General features: G+C 32.5%; 1 pseudogene; it reads left to right on the top strand.

The window, feature by feature from the left end:
• Positions 1-1,742: 1,742 nt before the first annotated feature.
• LOC149551554 (indole-3-acetate O-methyltransferase 1-like) lies at positions 1,743-24,070 on the top strand (annotated as a pseudogene).
• The last annotated feature ends 574 nt before the right edge of the window (positions 24,071-24,644 follow it).

Genomic DNA, 24,644 nt, shown 5'->3' with positions numbered 1-24,644 from the left:
ACACAATTAATGGTTTTGAGCTATGATATATAGTTTTTTGGCCTTCCTTACTTGCTTTATCTATGGCACAAATTATTGTCTAAAGTGTTTAATTGTATTGCTTGTTGCAAATATGTTTAAGTAGTTACAAAATAATCTTGTTCCTATTATAGGTTTTTGGTTTAAATCATATCAAATAGCGCATCTAGCTCAACCAAAACCTAGGCCACATATAAACCAACAAAACAAGGAAAGCCACCTACCATACCTCAAAACCTCCTTACCTCTTGTTGGGTGGATTGGCCTTCATTCTCATGACATGCTTGCACTATAATGCAAGTAATGTCTATTACAAACTCTATATAATTTGGTATAATCCAAACCAACACAATAAATTTTTGGAACTTTTAAAAAATAAAATATAATTCATAGACCTCTTTAACAATTAAGAAAAGACCAACACACCATAGACCAAGCTATGTGAGACTATAAACCTAGCACTAAAACAAGAAAAAACATTCTCCATACCTCAAAACTAATTATGGCACAAAAGAATTTTTGTAAAAAAAATTAAACAATCTTATTCGACAAATAAAGCTAATAATGAAACAATTAAACTATGCACCATACCTCATAATTAGATCTCGTCTCTTTCTTGTGTACAAACCCTACTCTCTGGCTCTGTCCTTACATAAGTTTAAAAATAATTCAAGATACAAAAATCACATCACATTTACTACTTCCATAGATGACATTTACCATTGCCAAAGATATTTGACTTTACCGCCCACCACATTACAGTTGCAAGACACATGGACCCCTCTTTATTTCTCCCAATTTTGCACATATAAAACAAAACAAAAAACCACCAACAAATAATAGCTAACCAATTAGCTAATTTTTCAAAATTACAAGAAAAAACATTTTTGAGATTTAAATGTCCCATGCTATGCAAAAACTATAGCCCTTTGCCAAAAAACTATCCCTTCATTTCAAAAGTTAATCGATTATTTTAATATCGAAACATTAGTTCCCTGCCTATAGAGAACAAGATAGTTATAAAGCATTAGAAGAGGGGAATTATAATTAGCAAATTGAAGAGAGAGTTTAATGATTCATTGATTCAAAATTTGAGAGCAATAAATTCAATAATTCACTCTCCAAAATTTATATATATATATATATAGCTACAATTGGATGTTTTCACTTCTAAGGTCTTCAGCTTTTATTAATATTATTTAATCCATTGATGAGTTAAGTTTGTAATATTTTCAACCAAATGGAGGTACAAATCTTAATTCAGTAAATACTTTGGTGAAGAGTACATAAAGTAATTTAAGTGTACCAATTTTGTCATCTTAAATCATTGAAGTGGTAGTTTTTTACTTTAACTTCCTAATGGTTGACTAGATTAAAGATGTTAGTACCTATAACAATTGTAACTACCATTAAAAAGAAAAAAATCTCACAATTTATAATGTGAATTTGTAGATATTTTGAATTAGAACATCTAATTGTTTTCTTTATCATTTTGCATTGTACTATAGGATCTATCATATAGAATAATTAAGGAATGGTCATTCTTTTTAACTGTTATTATCAATTATATTGGTGAAATATTTTAAACATGCTTATATATAGAACATGTCTTGAATGCATTTAATTTTAGAGTACAAGAAGATATCAATCTAATTACAAAATGTTAGTTCATTTTGTGGCTCATTTAATGTGCTTGCATTTGTAGCAAGTATAAAACAATAGAGATGGAGAGGGAGAAGGTAAAGGAGTTAGGGAGAGGGAGAGGGAGAGGGAGAGAGAGAGGCAAAGTGATAGAGTGAGGGTGGTTAGTGAGATACTCAAGTCTAAAATCTTGATCTACATCCTTTTAATTTGGATTTTTTGGTGTACATGAATTATCAAACTAATTTGAAGCTAAAAGCCCAATTATTTAGTTGCAAGAAAATACTTTTGACAATAAATTATTTGAGGATTTTAGGAATTGAAAATTGGAATTTTTAGTAAGACTAATTGATTTGGAATCAAGAAAATATTAAAGTACATTAGTATTAGTAATATTATTAAAGTAATTCCAAGAAATAGAATAAAATAGATCTAGTGGATTGGGTTAGAAAGACAAAGTAGAATAAAGGTTATAGTCATTGAGAAGGGTATTTTTGTCAATTGTTGATAATTTAGGAGATAATGTAAGGTGAAGAAAATGAATTGAACTAAGATAGTGGTTAAGAAAGAATAATTGGTGATTGAAGAAAAAAATTGTTAAAAGAAGTATAAGATAAAGAACATTTCAAGAAATTGTTACTATAAAAATGAGTGGGAAATAATTTATGATGATAAAATATGTTCAAATAATTCATGATAAATATACTTAAGCATGTGCATGAGATGGGCACAATAAGAAACAATAATTATTTGTCTTAGTGGCTATTTGTATCTCACCATAAAAAGAGTTTACAAATTATAAAGGGCATGTTCTAATTATACAAGATGGCCAAACCATGAAGGCATCATAATAGATATGTATTCTTAAAAGTATCACATGGGTATCTAGTTAGATAATATAGTAGGACTTCAAATATTTAGTTGGTCAAAATCTCTTGTTCAAGGATTTCATTTTGGGCATACAAGTGATAGAAAGCATTTATGTAGAATGTCAGTTTGGAACATTTGAGAGTAGAATAATTATAGGTCATATCATTGTCTTCTATGGTTGATTATGGCCATTAAGGTCTAGTAGTAGACGGGTTTTCTCTATTATTATTATGTCAAACTTTCCTTGATGTATCTTTATCTTTGCCTTTATATATAAATGGACATTTGATTATTTTGGAAGTGTAATTTTTAGTTTTGTAATATCCTTATAAAACTTAAAGACTTGTTAATATATAATATTTTTAAATTTTACACCTTTTTACCTCTTATAGTTTACAATTTGTAACTTTAGAGTATTGTATTCTAACATATTTAGTTTCCTTATTCCTTAGAGTTACAGTTAGTAAGGCCTTAGGACAGATCTAGCTTTGGTTTGATATTTACTTATATAGTTCATGTTGTTGACTTCGATTGTATTTCTAAGCTTTAATCACAATTATCACATGCAAATATTTCTAAATCATTTTGTGAAATTAATTGCACAACACCACGAATATTTCATGTTGATGAATGTGATATTGTGGCCAGAAACATATGTGGCTATCAATATTTGTTATTCTTCCTTCCCTCCTAAAACCAAACTAAGGGTTTGAATTGGTTTTAAATCTTATGTTCTCTGGATGAATGTTCATCTACATTGTAAGAGAAAAAATTCAACTGATCTAGAGTCAATTTCTTATAAATATTTCCAACATTCTTGTGATACTTATAGTTCTATTCTCTTTTATAAGTAGAACAAAGATATCATTCTCAATAAGAATTTCTTACAAAGGAGAATGGTGTCATTAAGCATGACACTAAGGCAAGTGAGAGGGAAAAAGAGAAGTTAATTTCCCAACAACATAGAATTCTCCATATGTACTCAATTAATGGAATTTCAAGTTATGCAGGAAACTCTACAAGACATAGGTATATTTTTCATAAAATGTAACCATTGTTTTAGGCAACCATTGAGAAGCTCACATTCCCAAACAAGATCACATTAGGAAGCCTAATATGAAGAATAGAGGATCTTGGATGTGCTACTAGTTTCAACACCATATTACATATGGATTTTGTTGTGAGGACACTCAGAAATATTTGTAGTGGAATAAAAATGCCATTATTCCAAGCTTTCTTTGGATTTACCATCCAATGATTTCAATGGGTTGTTCAATCTAATGGAGGGATCCAATTAACCACATTGTTTTGTTGGGATGCTTGGATCCTTCTACCATGTTCTATTTCCCACCTTAAGCATTCATTTATGCTTCTCCATAATGACCATCCATTGAATTTCATAGGTAGCTACTGATTTATGCTTTTATTTTTATGTGGGTGGAATTCATCTTAGGTTTATATATGAAGACACAAGTTTTCATGGAGAGAAGGTACTTTGGGTACAACTACAAGTATAGCAATTGATTTTTCAAAACAAGAATAGTTCAATAATTTTTGTAGATGTAATTTATTGTTTCCAATTTCAGATTTGCAATATGTTCGTAATAATAATATATACCAAATGTTTAGATGCATAACAAAGAAGGAAGACCATAAACATGTACGCAAAGATCATGAATCATATAATAATGACATATTGCAAATGATAAACTTATGACTTGAACAATTATAAAGTTTATTGTTAATTAGTATTATACGAAAGTTTCAAATAGATTACGTATTGAATTAAACTCGATAATGTTAGATAACTAAGATAGGGGTGAATCAGTTATCACCAGACCCTTATTACCAATTTTCAACAACTTCACACCTTAAACTTCTAATATTCAAACTTGGTAACTAGATACAAACTTCATAATAATATCCAATTCAATCTTTACCAGTATACTGTTAACTATAAACTTCATGTACCGAGTTACAAAAATAAATAATAAATGTTAAATATGCATGAAATAACATGTAACACAATCATCCACACATTTTGGCACAATGATTTTTAATATAGAAACCCTATTAAGGAAAAAAACACTTGGAACCGGAAACACAAAATTTTCACTCTTCTAAAATGAACCCAATTAGGAGCCAACCCTATTAAGGTTACATGCACATTGTTAAATGTGACCCTATTACGAGATTTACACCAAATATCATCTAGACCTTATCACTCCTCAATTGAGTGGTATTCTCTAAAAGACTTAAAAATATTCAATGGAATGTCACCTTAAAAAGGATTTTTAAACGAGACTGTTAAGACCACTCGGTTAAGAGATTTTTTGCTACAATTGCTAGAGAGTAATAGTGAAATGATCTAATAAATAATACAACTACCTTTGTTATTTCAGATCTCCATTCTCATTCTTTGTCCCTTTTTATTCCTCTGTGGTTGACCCACTCACACACACATCAAATTCACACTTCACTTCCTTGATCTTCCAATACAGTTCTACTCGGTATCCTCTTCTATCATCACCTTCACAAATGACTTTGACCAGTATATTTACACACCTTTCTCATCCCTTAAATAGACAGATTGTTACCACTTAATTATATTCTCAACTTTTTTTTGCTTAATCATAACTGTTTAATCATTTTCCATCTCAGATACATTAAATCTAGACAATCGGTCAACACAGTTTGTCCTCATAATTTGAACTTCTCTTCTAACCATTGAATCTCCACCATCATATAATAACTAATTTGATCCATTTATTAAATTTTCTTATTTGGTTCATCCTTATCTTCAAATCTTCTCGATCAATCCATATTTTCTGCAAATATCAGCTTCAATTTGATTGTTCCAAAAGTTGTCCATCTTTCCCTTGCTCGATTAATACTACACTCACTCATTCAATACTAACCTTGGTTAACACTATACTTGCTCAAGTAATATTTTTTATTCTTCACTTAACATGTTCTCGATGACTACTATGATTTCTCAGTGACTATTAGTCCTTCATTGAGCTATCTCATTGTGTATCTCAGTGCAACTCGTTGTTTCTTTATCTTTCCACTTCATACCTTCTTTTTTTCCTTACCAACCAATGTAACATGCTTTTTTATCATCTAAACACTTAATCAAATCATGTAAAATAATCAAATCAATATTGTCTTTCCAGAGTCTAACTCATCAGTGCCCATTAAAATTCACATTCTTATCAACACTTTCTTCCATTCCATTTTCTTCTTCATCATTCAATCATCATAGCCTCTACCAACCTCTTCATTAGTCAAAACTACATCCTTCAAATGATATGGAACCTTTATGAATTAGAATATCTTACCTTTTTAGGAGTGACATCAATGAAAACATAACAACTGATCTAACTATTCCACATACTTTATGCTTTTGTTCTACAATTTCCCTTATCTTCATCATGATCATTCAAGGCTACCAATCTCCCCCTTTTTATTAATGGATTCACATTCTTCTTACAATCTCTTCTCTTATAGTAACACTTCTAATAGAAACACATGTGAACTTCCTTCAACAATCATTATGCAAACCATTCTCTTTGTCTTATGTAGCTCAATTTTATATTTTGTAACTCAGTTTGATCAAGTTCTTTGTTTTGTTCCATCTTTAGTGATTTACACTACCTTTGATTTTTCTCTTCTCACTTCGACTCCCCCTATGGGTAATCTCTCCACAATCCAATCTCTCATACATATTCTCACTCATAGGAAATCACTCCTCTTTTCATAGAAATGTCAAACTGCAAACTGTTGAAAATCTAATGCGAAAGTAAGATGCTAAGAGGGGGAGGGTGAATTGGAATCTCCAAAACTTTTACTTAATTCAAACTTAATCCATACTCAACAATAATTCACCATATAATTCAATTATTCAACATCATGCAATATCATGTAATATCATATCTAAAATCTAATAATGTGAATGAATCACATAAATAAGTAATCAATACATAACACAAGATTTGGTAATAGTAAAACTACAATGGGGAGGGTACCCAAAAATTCTTCACTACTACAGTAACAAAGTGCCTGCTAGGACTACAGTTTTGATCACTTATAATGGTCTGCCTTGTGAGGGGTCTTCTATGTTAAAATATTACAAGACTGTTAAGTCTATCTTTATTAAAGGATTTAAACTTCATAATTGAGTGAGTACCATGAACTAGGAGATTTACAATAGGCCTTATAGGACCACTCTATTAATTGATTCACCTAATACACTTGTTAAAATGTAACAGTACCTTGATCCTTCATTTTGCACTAAAATTTCCATAACAAATCATCTCTATCCAAATTTTAATCACCTCTCGGTTACTAATCTACAATATTTCCTTACTGCACTACTTGTTTTCCTTCCTTCACAGCTTGCTAGTTCTCCTTCATCTTTTCATACACTTATTCCTCTAACTCGCGACAACATTTTATGTCTAGAAAAGCTTCTTTTATATCCAACTCACAAAGTTTCTATATTGCAATCAACGATCTAAATTCATCCTTTTTGCTGTTTGACCTTTCCAATTTTTTGATTGGTCCATCATATTGCATAGGGATTACTGGTCCAAACAGCTTCAAGGGAAAGACCAATGAACCCACTGTCCAAATAATATTTATATTATTCCTTGCAAAATAATAGAAATGAATTGTACTAGTGCTTTTTTCCCCTCTGTACTATCAATCAAGTTGCTCTTCTTCTTCTTATCTTGTTACCAAATCACCAACTTCGCATCGAATAATCCCTTGGATTGCTTACTTGCATTTACCAAACACTCTGCTCTTTCTCACTTGATCTCAATCAAAATGCATCACACAATTTACCAAAAGTAAAATATCCTTCCTTTATACCATGTCCTCAAAAAAATTTCTTGAGTCAGTCTTGAGACTTTCTCAATTAATTATAATAGGACTACATTAAGATAATTAATTATTTTGCAACTACACAACACTGTCAGCTCATAGTCTTTGCAATTTCTCACACATACGACTCCAGGACTTGAGCACTCGCTGACATCATCATCAAATTATCCTCTATTATTCTATAACTTTGCATATCCTAATTCTATCTCTGTTAGGAAATACAATCCATTCATCAGAAACTACTTCTCAGATACTTTGTTTGTATACTGCTCTCCATAAGGCACACATATCTTATGCATGTCTTTGACTTACTTGATGCATTTTTAACCTTGTCATTATGACACCATGTAGACCATGTCCTTAACTACACTGCACTTGATCATCATTTTTTTGTTTGTATGACCTCAATCTTTGTCTTCTACTCTACCAGTCTTCACAAAAATCATACTATGTTGTCATTAATGACAAACACAGTTATAAATGCAACATGTCAATTATGCTACCGATATCCAGATGCTTTGTCAATGCTTAGGATACTCCACCAAATGAATACCATCAACATTCATGCTAACAATATCCCACTTTGGCACTGATGACAACATAGATGAAAAACATCTATGCTCCAAGAATATGAAAACAATACTTTGTTGCTACTATTCTCTTTCTTTCAAATCCTCTTCATCAACCAAATCTGAAATCCTCTAGAACACTACTTTGTTTTGCATTTCTTTCTACTCGCATTAGTTTTTCATACACTAAATAACTCACAGCTTCCCCCCATTCAATGTATCTCCCCATTGAAACCTTATACATAGGATATCTTGATCTCTTCCCCATTAGTCGATCTCTCTCCCATACATACTTAGGAGATTTATTTTCATTATCTCCCCCATTTATACAAAGGAGATTTTTTTCATGCATACTCTCCAACATTGACATCAATGAAAAAGGCTTCATAATGTCAATCATCTTCTCTAAGTCTTCAAATAGCTCGAGTGTCCAACGAAACTTTTTGAAGCTAACTACCAAGAGTCCTTGATGACTTTGCTCATCCCAAATACTCTCCCATATAGGAAGCATTAGCATTTAGTCTCAATAGCGCATTGTACCATTGGACCGATGCAATCTCTACATTATCTACTCAGAAGTAGGCAAGGGCATAACCCCATACCATACCTCTCAAGTACTCAAATGTATCTTTAGGCAAAGGCTTCATAAAGATATCTACAATCTAATCTTTTGTATTGACATACTCGAATTTGATTTCTTTCTTTGTAATCTTCTCTCTCAAAACATGATACTTAATAAATATATTCTTAGTCTTAGAATACAATACAAGATTTTTAGACATACTCACTATACTTTTGTTATCACAATGTATGATAATAGGATTTGAAAATTCTATCCCAATATCCTTCTACATTTACAATAATTTGTTGCTGCTACATACTCTACTTCAGCTATACTCTATGAAATACAATCTTATTTCTTGCTCAACCAAGAGGTTAATCTACCTACAAGGAAATATTCTCCACCACTGGTTCTTTTTATGTCATCCATACTAAACTGCCTAATCCGCATCAATATAAGCACATAAAGTGAATTTACTCGATCTATCATACCATAAACCATAATCAAGTGTTCCCTTCAAATATATTAATATCCTCTTTACTTTTGCATAATGATACTCTTTAGGATTAGCTTGAAATCTAGCTACAATCCCAACTACATTTGCTATATCTTGTCTTGTGTGAATCAGATATTACAAACCTCCAATCATTGATCTATACTTTTTCTGCTCCGCTGTAGGTGTCTCATCTTTGACAGATAACTTGTGCCCAATTATCATTGGTGTACCAATAGGATTACAACTTTCCAAGCCAAATATTTTCAACAAGTCTTTTAAATACTTAGCTTGTGATATGAAAATACCATCATTGTTTTGCACAATCTTTTAACCTAAGAAAAAATTCATCTCACCAATCATGCTCATCTCAAATTCATTCTTCATCTCTTCAAAAAACTTATCACTTGCTTCATCATTATCTCCAAATATTATGTCATCAAAAAATATCACAATAATAAAAAAACCATTCTCAATTCCTTTCAAATATAAGTTAGTATATGTTATACCTTTAGAAAATCCAAGCTTTTCCAAATACTTATCCATCTTGCATACCAAGTTCTAGGTGTTTTCTTTAGTCCATATAGTGCTTTCTTCAATCTCCATACCATGTCTTTTTCTTAATTCAAAGGAAATCTTTCAAGTTAGTCAATGTAGAATTATTCTTCAAGTTCTCCATTCAGAAAGGCTGATTTGACATCCATCTGATACACTTTGAACTTCTTACTTTCTACAAAATCCAAAATCTTTATCATTGCTTCCATTTTGGCTACAGGGGCATATGTCTCTTCATAATCTATTCCCTTCCACTGTGAATAATATTTTCATACCATTCTAGCTTTGTTTCTCACAACTTTTCCTTGTCCATTCATCTTATTTCTAAAACTGCATTTTAGCATTCTTGTCTTTAGGTCTAAGAACCAATTCCCACATCTCATTCTTCACAATCTGATATAGTTCTTCTTTCATTGTTTGGATCCAATAATCATCTTTGCATGCCTCATCTGCGCTCTTGGGTTCAACTTGAGAAATCAAACATAATTCCTCATTTACTCTATTTCTTTTCATCACTCCTTTGTCTTTACTTCCAATTATTTGTTGTGTGGGGCGATTCTTTGTCAAGTTCCTTCTAGGTGTAGTTGTTTCTATCTCAACTCTTATTTGTTCTCTTGGTTCAAATCTTTATTCTCGTCTTTGCTCATCAATTTTACATTAGTCTGCAATTCATTGTTAGTCTCAAAGAAAACTTCTACATTCTCATGGTTAGCCTTTGAATCAACAATAGTCACCAAAGCTATTTCTTCCATTACTTCCTCTTTCTTGACCAATTCAAGATCATTATCCTTATCATCATTATCATTCAAGAATATTTCCATACTTGCTTTAAATTCTTCATCGTCATTAGAAAGTGAATTCCTCTTAATTTTTCTTACTCTCTTACGACATCTAGATGAAAAATGACCAACCTCTTTACATTTACAACAAACAAAAAATTTCATACCTCTTGGCTCCCTTTTCATAAGTAGGTCAATACCTTCTTTGATTTTCTTGGCTTCTTTAGATCTAGATTTTTCTTTACTTGTTCTTCTATTCTTTTGTATGCAAAAAAAGGATTCTAGATCTAGAAACTCAATGCTTTGTTCTATCAAAAAGCTATAGAATTTGATGAAAACCAACTTCACAGTGTGCCAAGATCACCTGCATGCAAATAACCTATAGAAGAGGAATTGAAGAAGGAAGGAACAAGAGCTTGAAGCAACAAAGATAAATTATATTGCAACAATGAGAAATAAAATTTTTGTACAAAAATGTAAAGGAAGAGCTTGTTTATAAAGGCCTCTAGGAAGCTTGTAGAACAAGCTTTGAAAGTGCTAGAAAGTGCTAGGAGATAAGAATGACAACTAAGAATACATCCACAAAAGGTGGGATATCCTCGATCAATGTGAGAGGATAAGTATGACTAGATAGGAACAAAATCTTGTGTTGTCAACAACTCATCAACTACAACTATTAAATAAATTCATTAACCTAAGTAAACTTAAGTAAAAATAATAATAATTAATAAATAATTATTTACTCTAACACCCCCCTTAAGTGAAACTTAGGGGAATGCCTTAAGCTCACAAAAACTAAGATGAAATGTAGAATGGGTCCTAACAACAAGGCCATGTTAGGTACCCATGTACAATGCAAAGAAATGCAACCTTTGAAAATGGGGAAAGACAGAAAACCTCATGGGAAAAACCCTCCCCCAAAAAGAGGTAAGTACAAACATGCTGAAAAAAAGAAGGAAGGAAGGAAGGAAGGGAAGGAAAGCCTCAACAAGACCCCCCAAGGAAAACTTCCACTGGAAATGGCTCAAGAGACTCTCTCAAAACCATAAGTACAACCAGCCCCCCATGAGAGATACAAAAGACATCAAAGTGCCCCAGAATAATGGAGCCCCTAGAGAAAGAATTGAACCAATGAAACTCTAATGCAGAGTAAACAAGGGAACCCTTGAATGAGAGGGAAAAATGAAAGGCCTAGTTGATGCTCAAAGGATAAAATATGAGGATCTTGAAAGGGAATCCCTAAGTCAGGTGTGTTGATATTGTCATGAATGTCCACTGTAGAATCTGTAACAGGTGCACCTGGAGGCTCGATGAATAAAGCTAGAGGATCAGGCAGAGTAGAAGAAGAATCCTGCTAAACACAAAAGACCTCAACTGGATGTGGTGTCGAAGTCAAAACAGGGATCTCAAGAATAATATAAAGGTTCAAGTATCTTGAGTGCACCACATGATGCTCCTGCAAAAGAGAAGAAGTGTGCTTCGGCAATGGAGATGGTAGACTAAAGTACAAGAAGGTGTAGAGATGGGTGGAATGATCGACTGCCCCTGTAGCAATAAGACCTCCTATTGCACAATCCTAAATGAAGACTAAATCCGCAATGAACTCAACTGTCTTGCCTGATCCACTACATGTAATCTGAGAAATCGTGAGAAGGTATGCAGATAGACATGGAGCATACAATAAATCATTGAATATACCATCCTAAATGCTAACTGAACCTTTCTTGCAGATAGGTAAGGCAATGTTATTCCCCATGCAAATATGAGGAATGGGAGAAGCCTCAAGAGTAGAGAAGACACCGTGAGAAGATGTCATATGGTGAGAAGCACCTGAATCCAGTATCCAAGGGACTTGGGAATGGGGATGCAAAGGAAGCCTATAATGCATTACCCTTTCCAAGACCTAGTGTAGATGTCAAAGATGTGGAAGAAGACTAAAAGGCAAACCCCTATGAGGTAGAAGAGGATGGAGAGGAAACAGTTATCTTCTAAAGAAGAGCTTGTAAATCTACAATTTGTTTCTCATAGCCATCAAATCTCTTTTGAAAACAATGTGCCTCATCATGAGATCCTTTCTGACAATAGGAATAGGTAGGAGTCTGAGTCTTCTTTTTCTCCTTCTTCTTAAAAGAATATGATGAACCAATATAAGGGGAATCTAATATCTGATTTGGCTTCTACTCTTGTGTATCCTTGGTAAGAAATGCCTCTGACTGTGAACTTGAAAGTGAATCCATCTGAGTGATCTTGGACTATTCACAAGTTAACCGATCACAAAATATATCAAATGAAGTCATCCTGTGTCTATCACCTAAGGCATCCATAGTGGAGTAAAAAGTGGAAGAGAAGATCTAATACTATCCCCTCAACTTTGAGAGTATCAAAAAGATACACTCATCATTTGTCTTGGTTTTCCTGCATCCCTGCAAAAGTGTACACAAAGATTTGAACTTCATCAAGAAGTTCTCAATGGTGCGAAAGTCAGTAGGTGTCAAAGATGTCAACCCTGCATCAAGCTGAAATTCCTGAAACTCATTCACTGTGTCAAACAAATATTGGAATTTCATCCAAATAGCCTGCAGAGTGGTCAAACCATCCAAGTGAAACAGAAGACTATCTGAGATGTTTAATGCAATCAATCCCATGGCCTCATCCATTTTGTTTCTATGTTGAAGAACCTCAAAGGTGCACTATAGAATAGGTTGGTACTCATCCAAACATGACCATAAACCTCGTGACATGAGAAGCCTAGTCATTTGTGCTTTCCAGGTGTGATAGTTGTGCGACATTAGTCGGGTCAAAGAAGGATCCAACATTGAGAGAAGAAGACGAAAGCATAAGGGTCTATTCTAAAGTAAATTACAAAAAAGAAAATGCTCGCCTCCCCCCCCCAACAATGTATAAAGATATCCCTCAAATACCAAAGAAAAAAACTATAGAAAGCACAAATACTAAGAAAAGAACCTAGATTCCAGATGTAGAGAGTGAGGAAATTGAAGCCTCTACTTCAACACCAAAAATAGGAGCTCAATATTACTCCAAACTGATTCTAGATCTAGAAAGTAGACAATATATCATGCACTTTTTTTTAAAAAAGCATTGAAATATGTGTCCATATGAGCCTGAATGAAGCCTTTTAAGGTGCAAAAAATGGGATTTTTGAGTTGCAAAAAAATTGAGGAACAAAGATGTCAAACTTCTTGCATCAATATGTAGATCATGAAATTCTACCCCAAAACAAAAAAAAAAATTGTTCAAAAAAAAAGTCCATATGAGGGAGATATCGTTGTTTGAAAATCACCTCTATAGTTATTTTTTCTAAATCACCGCCATCGCACCTCCAAAAAATAATTTAAAAAGCCCAAAAAATGCTAGATCTGTGATGTCAAACCCTCTTTCTCCTTTTTCTCCAAATACTAAAAAAAATGCTCTTCCTCCCGATTGAAGAAAAAATCACAAACAAACTAGGGTTTGTGTCTTAGAATCATGGCTTCAAAAATCCTTCAAACTAGGAAGCAGCAAGGAGGCTCTGATACCATGTAGAAGTTGATGAAATCCAACTTCACAATGCACCAAGATCACCTGCATGCAAATAACTTGCCGGAGAGGAACCGAAGAAGGAAGGAACAAGAGCTTGAAGCAATAAAGAGAAATTATATTGCAACAATGAGAAATGAAATTGTTGTACAAAAATGCAAAGGGAGAGCCTATTTATAAAGGCCTCTAGGAAGCTTGTCGAAGAAGCTTAGAAAGTGCTAGAAAGTGCTAGGAGATAAGAATGACAACTAAGAATACATCCACAAAGTTGGGATATCCTCAATCAAGGTGAGAGGATAAGTATGACTAGATAGGAACAAACTCTTGTGTTGTCAATAACTCATCAACTACAACTATTAAATAAATGCATTAACCTAAGTAAACTTAAGTAAAAGAATAAATAATTATTTACTCTAACAAAAGCTCCATCTTTAGAGTGTTAAAATTTCCTCCATCTAACTTGGGATTTTCTTTTTTGAAGTGACTCATCATTGATATCCCAAAGTTGTTAAGCCTTCTCTTCAAGGACTTGATGCTCTAATACCAATTGTTAGAATGTAAAGTCCACCAATATAACTAAGAGGGTAGGCATGTGAATCAATTATCCAACTATTACAACAATTATCAACCTTAGTAATCCTTAACCATATAAGTAATATAGTCAGCAACCATAACAAGATACTCATACACAATAACACCAGATATTACTAAGCCCTTGATTAGAGGGGAAACCCCAATGGAAATGTTACCCACAAAATGATGTACTAATATAAACATTCCTTGTTAGAGGATGGACCCTAATAGAAGTCAATCAAAATATTCAGTACATATCAGTCCCTATTAGGAGATTTTGAATCCCTGTTAGCAGATTTTGACTTTCTTAGGAGTTGTAGAAGGCAGATAGATGCACTATTCAAAACATTTTAGGGGCAAGACCAAGGAACCCATTGTCCAAATGATCTCTATATTATTCCTTGCAAAATAATAGAAATGAATTGCACTTGTACTTCCATTCCTTTGTCATCTCAATCAGATTGCTCTTCTTCTTTCGATCTCATTACCAGATCACCAACTTTGCATCCAATAATCCCTTGGATCACTTACTCATATTTACCAAGCACACTTCTCTTTCTAGATTGATCTCAATCACAATGCATCACACACTTTACCAAAAGGAAAATATACTTCCTTTATACCATGTCCTCAAAACAATTCCTTGAGTCAACATTGAGGCTTTCTCAATTAATTATCACAGGACCACATTAAGATAATTAATTATTTCACAGCTACAATAGTGTCAACTCACAGTCTTTGCAACTTCTCATATGTGTGACTCTATGACTTGCGCACTCACTGATGTCATCATCAGACTATCCTTTATCACTATATAACTTCACTTATCTTGATTCTATCTTTATTAGGAGATACAATCCATTCATCAAAAATCATTTCTCAAATACTTTGTATGTATATTGCTCTCTATAAGTCATGCATATCTTCTACATGTCTTCAACTTACTTGATGTGCACTTAACCATGTCATCAGGATACCATATAGACCATGACCTTAATCATGCTACACTTGATCATCACTTCTCTTCTCGTACAACCTCAATATTTATTTTCTACTCTATCAATCTTCACAAAAACCATACTATGTTGTCCTCAATTACAAACATAGTCATGAATGCAACATGTCAATCATGTTACCAATCTCAACATGCGTTGTCAATGCTTAGGATACTCCCCCAAAGTAATACCATCAACATTAATGTTAATAGAACTACACTTGGCTAAACCTAGTTTAATCCTCTAAACTACTCAAGCTCTATAGCACTCAGCTTATATAATTTGTTTCCTTTTGGATAGTGTGGCAGCAACTAAAATGTTTGGCAATTGTTGATGTGCTTGACAACTATTTTTTCCTTGGCACATAATAAACTTGTACACTTCTGCTCTATGTAGCTTGGCCTTCATTGTGGCTCAGTCACAGTTTTGACTGACCATCTCTTCCTTGTGAATGACTAAGTCTTTTGTACTAATTGACAATACTAAGATTGTCTTTAGGGACAACACAAACAATGCCCATCAGTATTAGGTCTTCCAACCTTGTAACTTTACTTTACCTTTTCTTTTTCTTTTGTATTTTCTATAGTTATACCTTATACCTTGCATGTACATATTGCATATGCTACATTATGACCATTTTCACAACTCTAGGACAGTTCCTAAAGAGTGAACTCCTCCATCAACTCTCAAATAGATATTCTAATAAATCATAATTTGATGTTAGGAATGTATCTTCCTATAGTGAATATTGGGAAGGGGAATGACCCCTAGTTTACCTCTTAGATATTCAAAGGTATCCTTAGGTAATGGCTTGGTGAATATATTTGTTATCTTCTCTTTTGACTTCACAAACTCCAACTTTACTTATTTCTTTTTAAATTTCTCTCTAAGATAATGATATTCAATTGACAAACGCTTTGTCTTTGCATGCATCACATGATTATTTGATATGTTAATAGCACTAGTGTTGTCATAGTAGATTATTATAGGTTTTGTGACTTCCTCTTGCATACCTTCCAACTATTGTTTGATCCATATATTATTTGAGAAATTAATTATAGCCACTACATATTCAACTTCAATAATGGATTGTGAGATACAAATCTGCTTCTTACTTATTCATGTCAGCAATGTTTCTCCTAAAAGAAATCTCCTCCACTAGTGCTCTTTATATCATCAATATTACCTTCCTAATCTGCATCAGGGTAGTCTCTCAACTCAAAATATCCATCTTTCTTGTACCATAATCCATAATGTTTTGTTCCCTTTAGATATCTAAAGACTCTTTTTACTACAGTTATATGTGTATTCTTAGGAGTAGCTAAAAAATCTTACTACTATTCTAACTACATGTGCAATATCAAGTTTTTTGTGAACTATATACTTCAACTTCCCAAACATAGATTGGTATACTGTCTCATTCACTTCTATCAATTTATCTTTCTTAGATTATTTATATCCAATGACCATTGGTGTACCTATGGATCTTAACTCTTCCATACCAAATATTTTTATTATCTCTTTGATGTACTTGGATTGAGTAATATATATTCCACCTTTAACTTGTTGAGCTTGCACCCTAATAAAGAATTTTAACTCACCAAACATTGACATTTTGAACTCTTTCATCATTTCATTGGAAAATGACTTGCACATTAATTCATTTCCTCCAAATATAATGTCATCAAAAAATATATCTTCTATAAAGACCTTATCTTCAACTTCACTCTTCAAATATAAATTATTGTTATCACTAATTCTAATAAAACTTATTCTAATAAAATAAGAATGTAATCTTTCATACCATTCTCAAGATTCCTGCTTCAATCCATACGAATATTTGTGCAGTTTACATAACATGTTACTCTAATATTTTTCCATAAATCCTTCAAGTTATTCAATGTAGGTCTCTTCCTCTATAATTCCATTCATAAATGTAGACTTGACATCCATTTGATAAACCTCAAATCTTGTGTATGTTGCATATGCAAGTAGTATTCTCACTCCTTCCACTACTGTAACATGGGAAAATATTTCACCATAGTCAATTCCTTCTTCCTAAGCATATCTTTTGCATACTACTTTTTCTTTATTCCTTACCATTTCTCCATTTTCATTCAACTTGTTCCTAAAAATCCAATTTTTTCCCAATCACATTCTTGTCCTTGGATCTTGGTACCAATGTCCATGTGTTATTTTTCTCAATCTGATCTTTATCTTCATTCATTGCATTTATCAAATCTTCATCTTCAAGTATATATTTAACTATTCTAGGATCAAACCCAAAAATCAAGCATGTGTTGTCCCTTAACTTACTTCTTTTCATGACTCTGACATTCTTATCTCCAATTATTTGACTCTATGAATGGTGCCTTCTAAAATACTTTGCTAAGACAAGCTCAATTCTAGGTTCTCTATCATTTTCAACATTCAATGGGGACTCAATATTTTTCTTAGTGTGCTCTTTCTATGTCTCAAGTATTACAAGTTGTTGCTTGGTGGTTCTTTGTCATTGTTTGGGAATCATCTATTGTGACTCAATCTATTGCTTGGGTACAGTGTCAGGTACTCCTTCCTATACATAGACAAGTATTTGATAGTCTTCAATTTTTTTCTTTCTTTCTTCATAATTTTTATCTACAAATTCATCAATTCTCACATTTTCACTTTCAACCATAGTGTCAGTAACTTTACTCAAATACTTGTATGCTTTTCTCCTAGTATAGTATCCTAGGAATATTCATTTGCATCCTTTTAAATCAAACTTTACATTCTAGCATCCTTATTAATATAACATCTAATTCCAAATATTTTGAGCTTACATTCGGTGTGTGTCCATACTAGATTTCATAAGGTATTTTTTTTGTACCTTTTTTTAGCTACACTCAATTTAAGGGTGTAGAAAATAGTACTAATTGCCCCTCTCCAGAACATTTGTACAACTCTTTTCTTAATTGGTATTATTCTAGCACAACTAGAAATGAATCTATTTCTCCTTTCAACAATTTCATTCTGTTGTGGTTTCCTATGTGCACATTGCATTTCAATTCCATTCTCATTGCAAAAGTCAATAAGTTCATCATACATGAATGCATCTCCTCTATCATCTCAAGCATTTCAATTGTCTACCAGTTTCCTTTCAACTCTTTCCTTATACCATTTGAGCATATCAAATGCATAATATTTTACTTTTAGAAACATCATACTCATCATTCTTGAATAATCATCAAGAAATAGAACAAAGTATCAATCACCATAATAGATTTCAACTTTTATAAGACCACAAAGGTCAGTGTGAACCAAATCCAATACATCATTAGATGAATATGATTTTCTTGGTAAATGATTTAGTCATCTTACCAAGTTGACATTTTTTACACATAGGATTATTAGGCTTATGTAAGCTCGGTAAATGTCTCACTTTCTTCTTCCTACTAACTTTAACCATGTTATCAAATTTCACATTATAGACTCTCTTATGCCATACCCAAACACATTAAACTTTAGCAAACAAGCATATATTTACAGTGGAATCCAGGCAGATTAGGTTACCTCTTGTTTATTCACCAATCACAATTAGGTCTCCATCAAAATTAAAGATTTTCACTTTTCTATTTTTGAAACTCAAGTAAGTCACATGTATTATACAATTGTGTAACATTCAAAAAATTGTATTTTATACCTTGAACGCAATAAGCATCATCACACCTAATCTATGTATTCAATAGTAGTGAACCTTTTCCTTTCATAGGACATAGAACATCATTTCCAAGTTTAACAAACCCACCATCATACTCTTCTAGGTTATCAAACTTATCAATATTACCATTCATATGATATGAACAACCACTATCAATAATCCAAGTATGATTCTTACTAACATGAGATATACAAGCTTTTTCTTCTCCATACCTTTCCTCTTATAAAGTGTCTTTCACAACAACATACACAACTTCCTCACATTCATTTTGATCATCAGATTTTGTCTCAATGTGTTCTTCCTTAGCTAGGTACCAAGAATTATTTCCCTTATGTTTGTAATCCTTGTTCCTTCAATATTTTTTTCTTCCTCTTATCACTCTTGTCACTCCTGCTCTTGTTACAAAATCTAGATGCAATATGACCAACCTCATTACATTTGAAGCATATCAAGGGTAATTTTTCTTTAAACTTTCCTTTTGTCTCTTGATAGCCCCCGAGCCAGCAATGTTTCTAGCCCATCTTGTTCTTTCTCATCTAAGTCATAGTCACTATCATCTTTTCTATAGTAAGTTCTCTTATCCTCCCTTGAACCTCCAATAGTTAGAGATGACTTGAAAGAATTTTCTACCTTAAGTAAACTCTTAGATCAAAGTTACTCAATTCAAAATAAGTCAATCTATTGACCAAAGCATCAAGAGTAAGGGCATTTTCGAGGATAAATCTTAGTTCTTGAATGGATGAAACTCTTATAGCATAAATAGATATAAAATATTATTACTTTACTTACAATTTTTTCATCACTTATGACTTCTTCAACAACTTTAATGGAACTCACTACTTCCTTGATTTAGTTACTATATTGTGCAATGTTCCTCCTTTCATTTGCATATCATAAGTTTTCCTCTTAGACTCTCATATTTTCTGTCTACACATTATGATCTCCTCTATAATTAAGTAAAATATTATCCCACATCTCTTTGGCAATAACACATTCCTTGACATCATCGAATTCAACATCATTAAGAGAAGAAGCAATCTCTATCATCAGAGTATTGTGTTCTTTTTTTCCCTTCATCTACTCAACTAACATTAGTCCAAGTGGTGTTGAAGTCTATAGGTTATCTACATAGTACAATGCATAATCTCCAATTCCTAACAAGTACAATCTCATCCTTCTTTTCCATGATGCAAAGTTCTCTCTGTTCAACTCAAGTGCCTCTCTCTTATACATCTTTGGATCTTTAGCATAAGTCCCTTTAAACTTTCTTCTTTAAGCACTTGGCTCTGATTCCAATTGTTGGATAACTAAGGGGGGACTGAATCGGTTATCCTTTGGACCTTATTACAAATTTTCAATATCTTAATGCCTTAAAATTCCAATATACAAACTCGTAACTAGGTACAAACTTCACAATAATACCCAATTCAATCTTTACCTATAAATTGTTAATTATAAGCTTAATGTACCAAGTTGCGAAAATAAATAGTAAACATTAAATAAGCATGAAATCACATGTAACATAATCATCCACACATTTTAACACAATGATTTTTAACATAGAAACTCTATTAAGAGAAAAAACACCTTGGACTGGTAACCCCAAATTTTCACTCTTTTGAAGTGAGCTCAATTAGGAGCCAACCCTATTAAGGTTACATGAACATTGTTAAATGTGACCCTATTAGGGGAATTACACAAAATATCATCTATAATTTATCACTCTTTAATTGAGTGGCATGATCCAAAATATTTACAAACATTCAATGGAATGTCACCTTAAAAAGGATTTACAAATAAGACTATTAAGTCCACTCAGTTAAGAGATTTCCTACTATAATTGCTAGAGAGTAAGAGTGAAATGATCTAATAAATAATGCAACTATATTTTTTTTTTCAAATCCACTCATCATTTTTACTATTTTATTCCTCTTTGGCTGATCTACTCACACACATCAAATTCACACTTCACTTGCTTGATCTTGCAATATAGTTATCCTTGGTATCCTCTTCTATCATCACCTTCAAAATGACTTTGATCAACATCTTTACACATCTTGTACATCCCTTATATAGATAAATTGTTTCTACTTAATCATATTCCCCAATGTTTTCCACTTAATCATAAATGTTTAATCATTTTCTAGCTTGGATACATTTAATCTAGACACCCAGTCAACATGATTTTTCCTCAAAATTTAAACTTCCCTTATAACCATTCAATCTACAACATCTAATCATAAGTAATTAGATCCATTTATTAAATTCACTTTTTTTATTCATCCTTATCTTCAAAGCTTCTTGATCAATCCATATTTTCTCCAAAATTTAGCTTTCAATTGATTCTTCCAAAAATTACTTGTCTTTCTCTTGCTCGGCTAATACTACACTTGCTCGGTCAATACTAGTCTCAATTAACACTATACTTGCTTGGGTAATATTGTTCATTCTTCACTTACTTAACATGTGCTTGGTGACTATTAGTCCTTCATTTATCGACCTCATTGTCTAGCTCAATGTAACTCATTGTTTATTTATATTTTCACTTCATACCTTCTTTTCTTCCTTACCAACCAAAGTAACTTGTTTGTGTATCATCTCAACACTTATTCAAATCATGTAAAAAAATCAAATCAATATTATCATGCCAAATTCTAACTCATCAAATGCTCATTGAAATTCACATTTTTATCAACAGTTTCTTCCAATCAATTTTTTTCATCATCGTTCAGTCATCATTATCTCTAGTAACCTCTTCATTAGTCAACACTACATCCTTTAGATGATTTGGAACCTTCGTAAATTAGCATAATATCTTACCTTCAGGCTTGACATAAATGACAACATAACAATTAATCTAAATATTCCACATATATTATGCTTCTATGATACAATCTCCCTTATCTTCAACATGATCAGTTGGGGCTAATAGATAAACAAGAAGCACATATGCAAACAAAAAATTGTAACAAAAAAAAGAAATTTTAATCAAGGTCCTTAGTTATGATGCTCTCCACTGAGTACATGGTACTTGTGTATGTGTATATGATACCTAAGTACAGTGGTACACATTCCACATACATTATGGTTCCATTATACAATCTCCCTTATCTTCAACATGATTAGTTGGGGCTAACAGATAAAAAAGAAGCACATATGGAAACAAAAAACTGTAACAAAAATTAGAAATTTTAATCAAGGTCCTTAGTTATGATGCTCTCCACTAAATACTTGGTACTTGTGTATGTGTATATGATACCTGAGTACATGGGTACACATTCCACATACATTATGGTTCTATTATATAATCTCCCTTATCTTCAACATGATTAATTCAGGCTAATAGATAAACAAGAAGCACATACACAAACAAAAAATTGTAACAAAAATTAGAAATTTTAATCAAGGTCCTTAGTTATGATGTTCTCCACTAAGTACACGGTACTGGTGTACATGTATATGATACCTGAGTATGTGGGTACACATCCTAGGGGCGTTGGTACACATACCCATGCAACCTTGGTGAAACATAATGGGAATTTGGTGGTACTATTGAAAATGGCCCAATTCAAGCATTTATTTATGTTTCTCTATAATGGCCTTCCATTGGATTTGACAAGTAGCTAGTGTAGTATGTTTTTCTATTCATGAGGGTGGAATTCACTTTAGGTCTATACACTAAAACATAATGGGAATTTATGGGTCCTCATATCATTGGATTCTTGTGGCATGACTCATTTATTTATGTGGGTGCAATTCATTGAGATCTATATGCTTAAAAACTAATGGGAAGTTGGTGGTAGTTTTCAAAATGATGTATGGATCTTGTGCTTCTTGTGGCATGACCAATTTTTTTGAAGACAAGAGTTGATTGTGGTTGTTGTTGTAGGTTCTTGAGGCTATTTTGCATAAATATTCTCCATGTTACAGTAGAGGAAGAGTGTAGATCAATAGAAGTAAAGAGGAGGTTGCAAATATCTATTCTAAGAAATATCAGAGAGATCTCTTAGCTTTCATGAAACACAGAGGAAAGGAAATGGCTGTAGGAGGTATCTTATTTTTATGCTTGATGGGAAGACTAGAAATTTCCCACCCTACACAAAAAGTTTCAATGGCTGTTGAGATTTTGGGTCAAGACTTTAAAGATGTATGGGGTGATCTTGTCAAAGAGACATATATTTTACATCTCCTTCTCTTAAATTATTTTTTTAGACTTTACAAATTAGAAAGTGTCTCCCATAAGATGTAGTGTAACACAAAATTTTAATTTAATTAGAGGTGTTGTCATGAAACATCGGTCTATAAAATCACGTAAACATAAGGAGGAGTGGACCTTGCTCTCACTAATTGAATAGTCTCAAGCCCCATTTAAAATCCTTGTCTTTATATTATAATGCTATGATAAGTTGTGATAGTAGTGGTGATTGATATGACTTTACATTACACACTAAGTAAAAAGTTAAGCTTGAAAAAAGTAAGTCTTAGTGTATGATATTAGGTCATTCGTGCCTTAATTGGTGCGTAGGGCATTATCAACATGGATTTGAGAGACTCCTTCAATATTCTATGATATTTCCCACATGCAAATGAGTTGAGGGATGTATTAGAGAAAAGTGGGAATTTTGAGATTGGAAGATTGGAAGTGCATGAAGGGGTGCCAAGCATGTCTGAGGATGAATTTGAAGAGTGGATAAAATATCTAGCTATGTTTGTAGAGAATAAGGTTAATTTGTTTAAAAGTTTTGTGGGAAGCTTAGTTGAGGCTCACATTGGCATCAAGTCTTCTAATGTTCTATTTTATAGGTTTCATATGAGAGCTCAAGCACTTCTTCATACATGTCCACCTTCAATATTTGTCATCTATAGTGTTTCTTCTCTTGTTAGAAAATAGCTATCAAAGATAAATTTTTAATTTAATTTTATATTACTTTTTCATATCAACATTTTACATCACATTATCTTTATTAATTCATGAATTATGAAAAAAAATGATAACAATTTTTAATAACTTCATTTTAAACAACAATCTTTTGTACAAGTCACACCAAGTAACCTAAAAGCTACACAATAGATTATTGTGAGCTACAAGCTATCATACCATCTACTATGTTGTGTAACTAATGTAAACTTTTCTGTAATTAATCTTGTGAATTTTGAAGAGCATTTTTTTAAACTATTTAAAAATCATGAAATTGTTGAGAATAGATTGAAAACAATAAAAGAGGGAGATTGTTGAGAACATACAAGTATAATGAATATGTTTCATTCATTTTCTTGTCACTGATGTCAAACCTACTATTTGCTGGTAAGATAACTGCTTATATAATTTAAGTACTATCACTTATATGATTGATGAAGAGGATTTGATCAAAAGATGTAACAATAGCACCTAGAGGAAAGGTTGAGCTGTGATTATGTAAAGGAGTACAAGAATAAGTTAAGACAGTGATAGCATGATGTATTGA

The sequence above is a fragment of the Cupressus sempervirens genome, chromosome 6, assembly GCF_028749045.1.
Source record: "Cupressus sempervirens isolate cs-2001-9-10 chromosome 6, ASM2874904v1, whole genome shotgun sequence".
Taxonomy (NCBI): Eukaryota; Viridiplantae; Streptophyta; class Pinopsida; order Cupressales; family Cupressaceae; genus Cupressus; species Cupressus sempervirens.
This window is presented reverse-complemented; position numbering and strand designations above follow the sequence as displayed.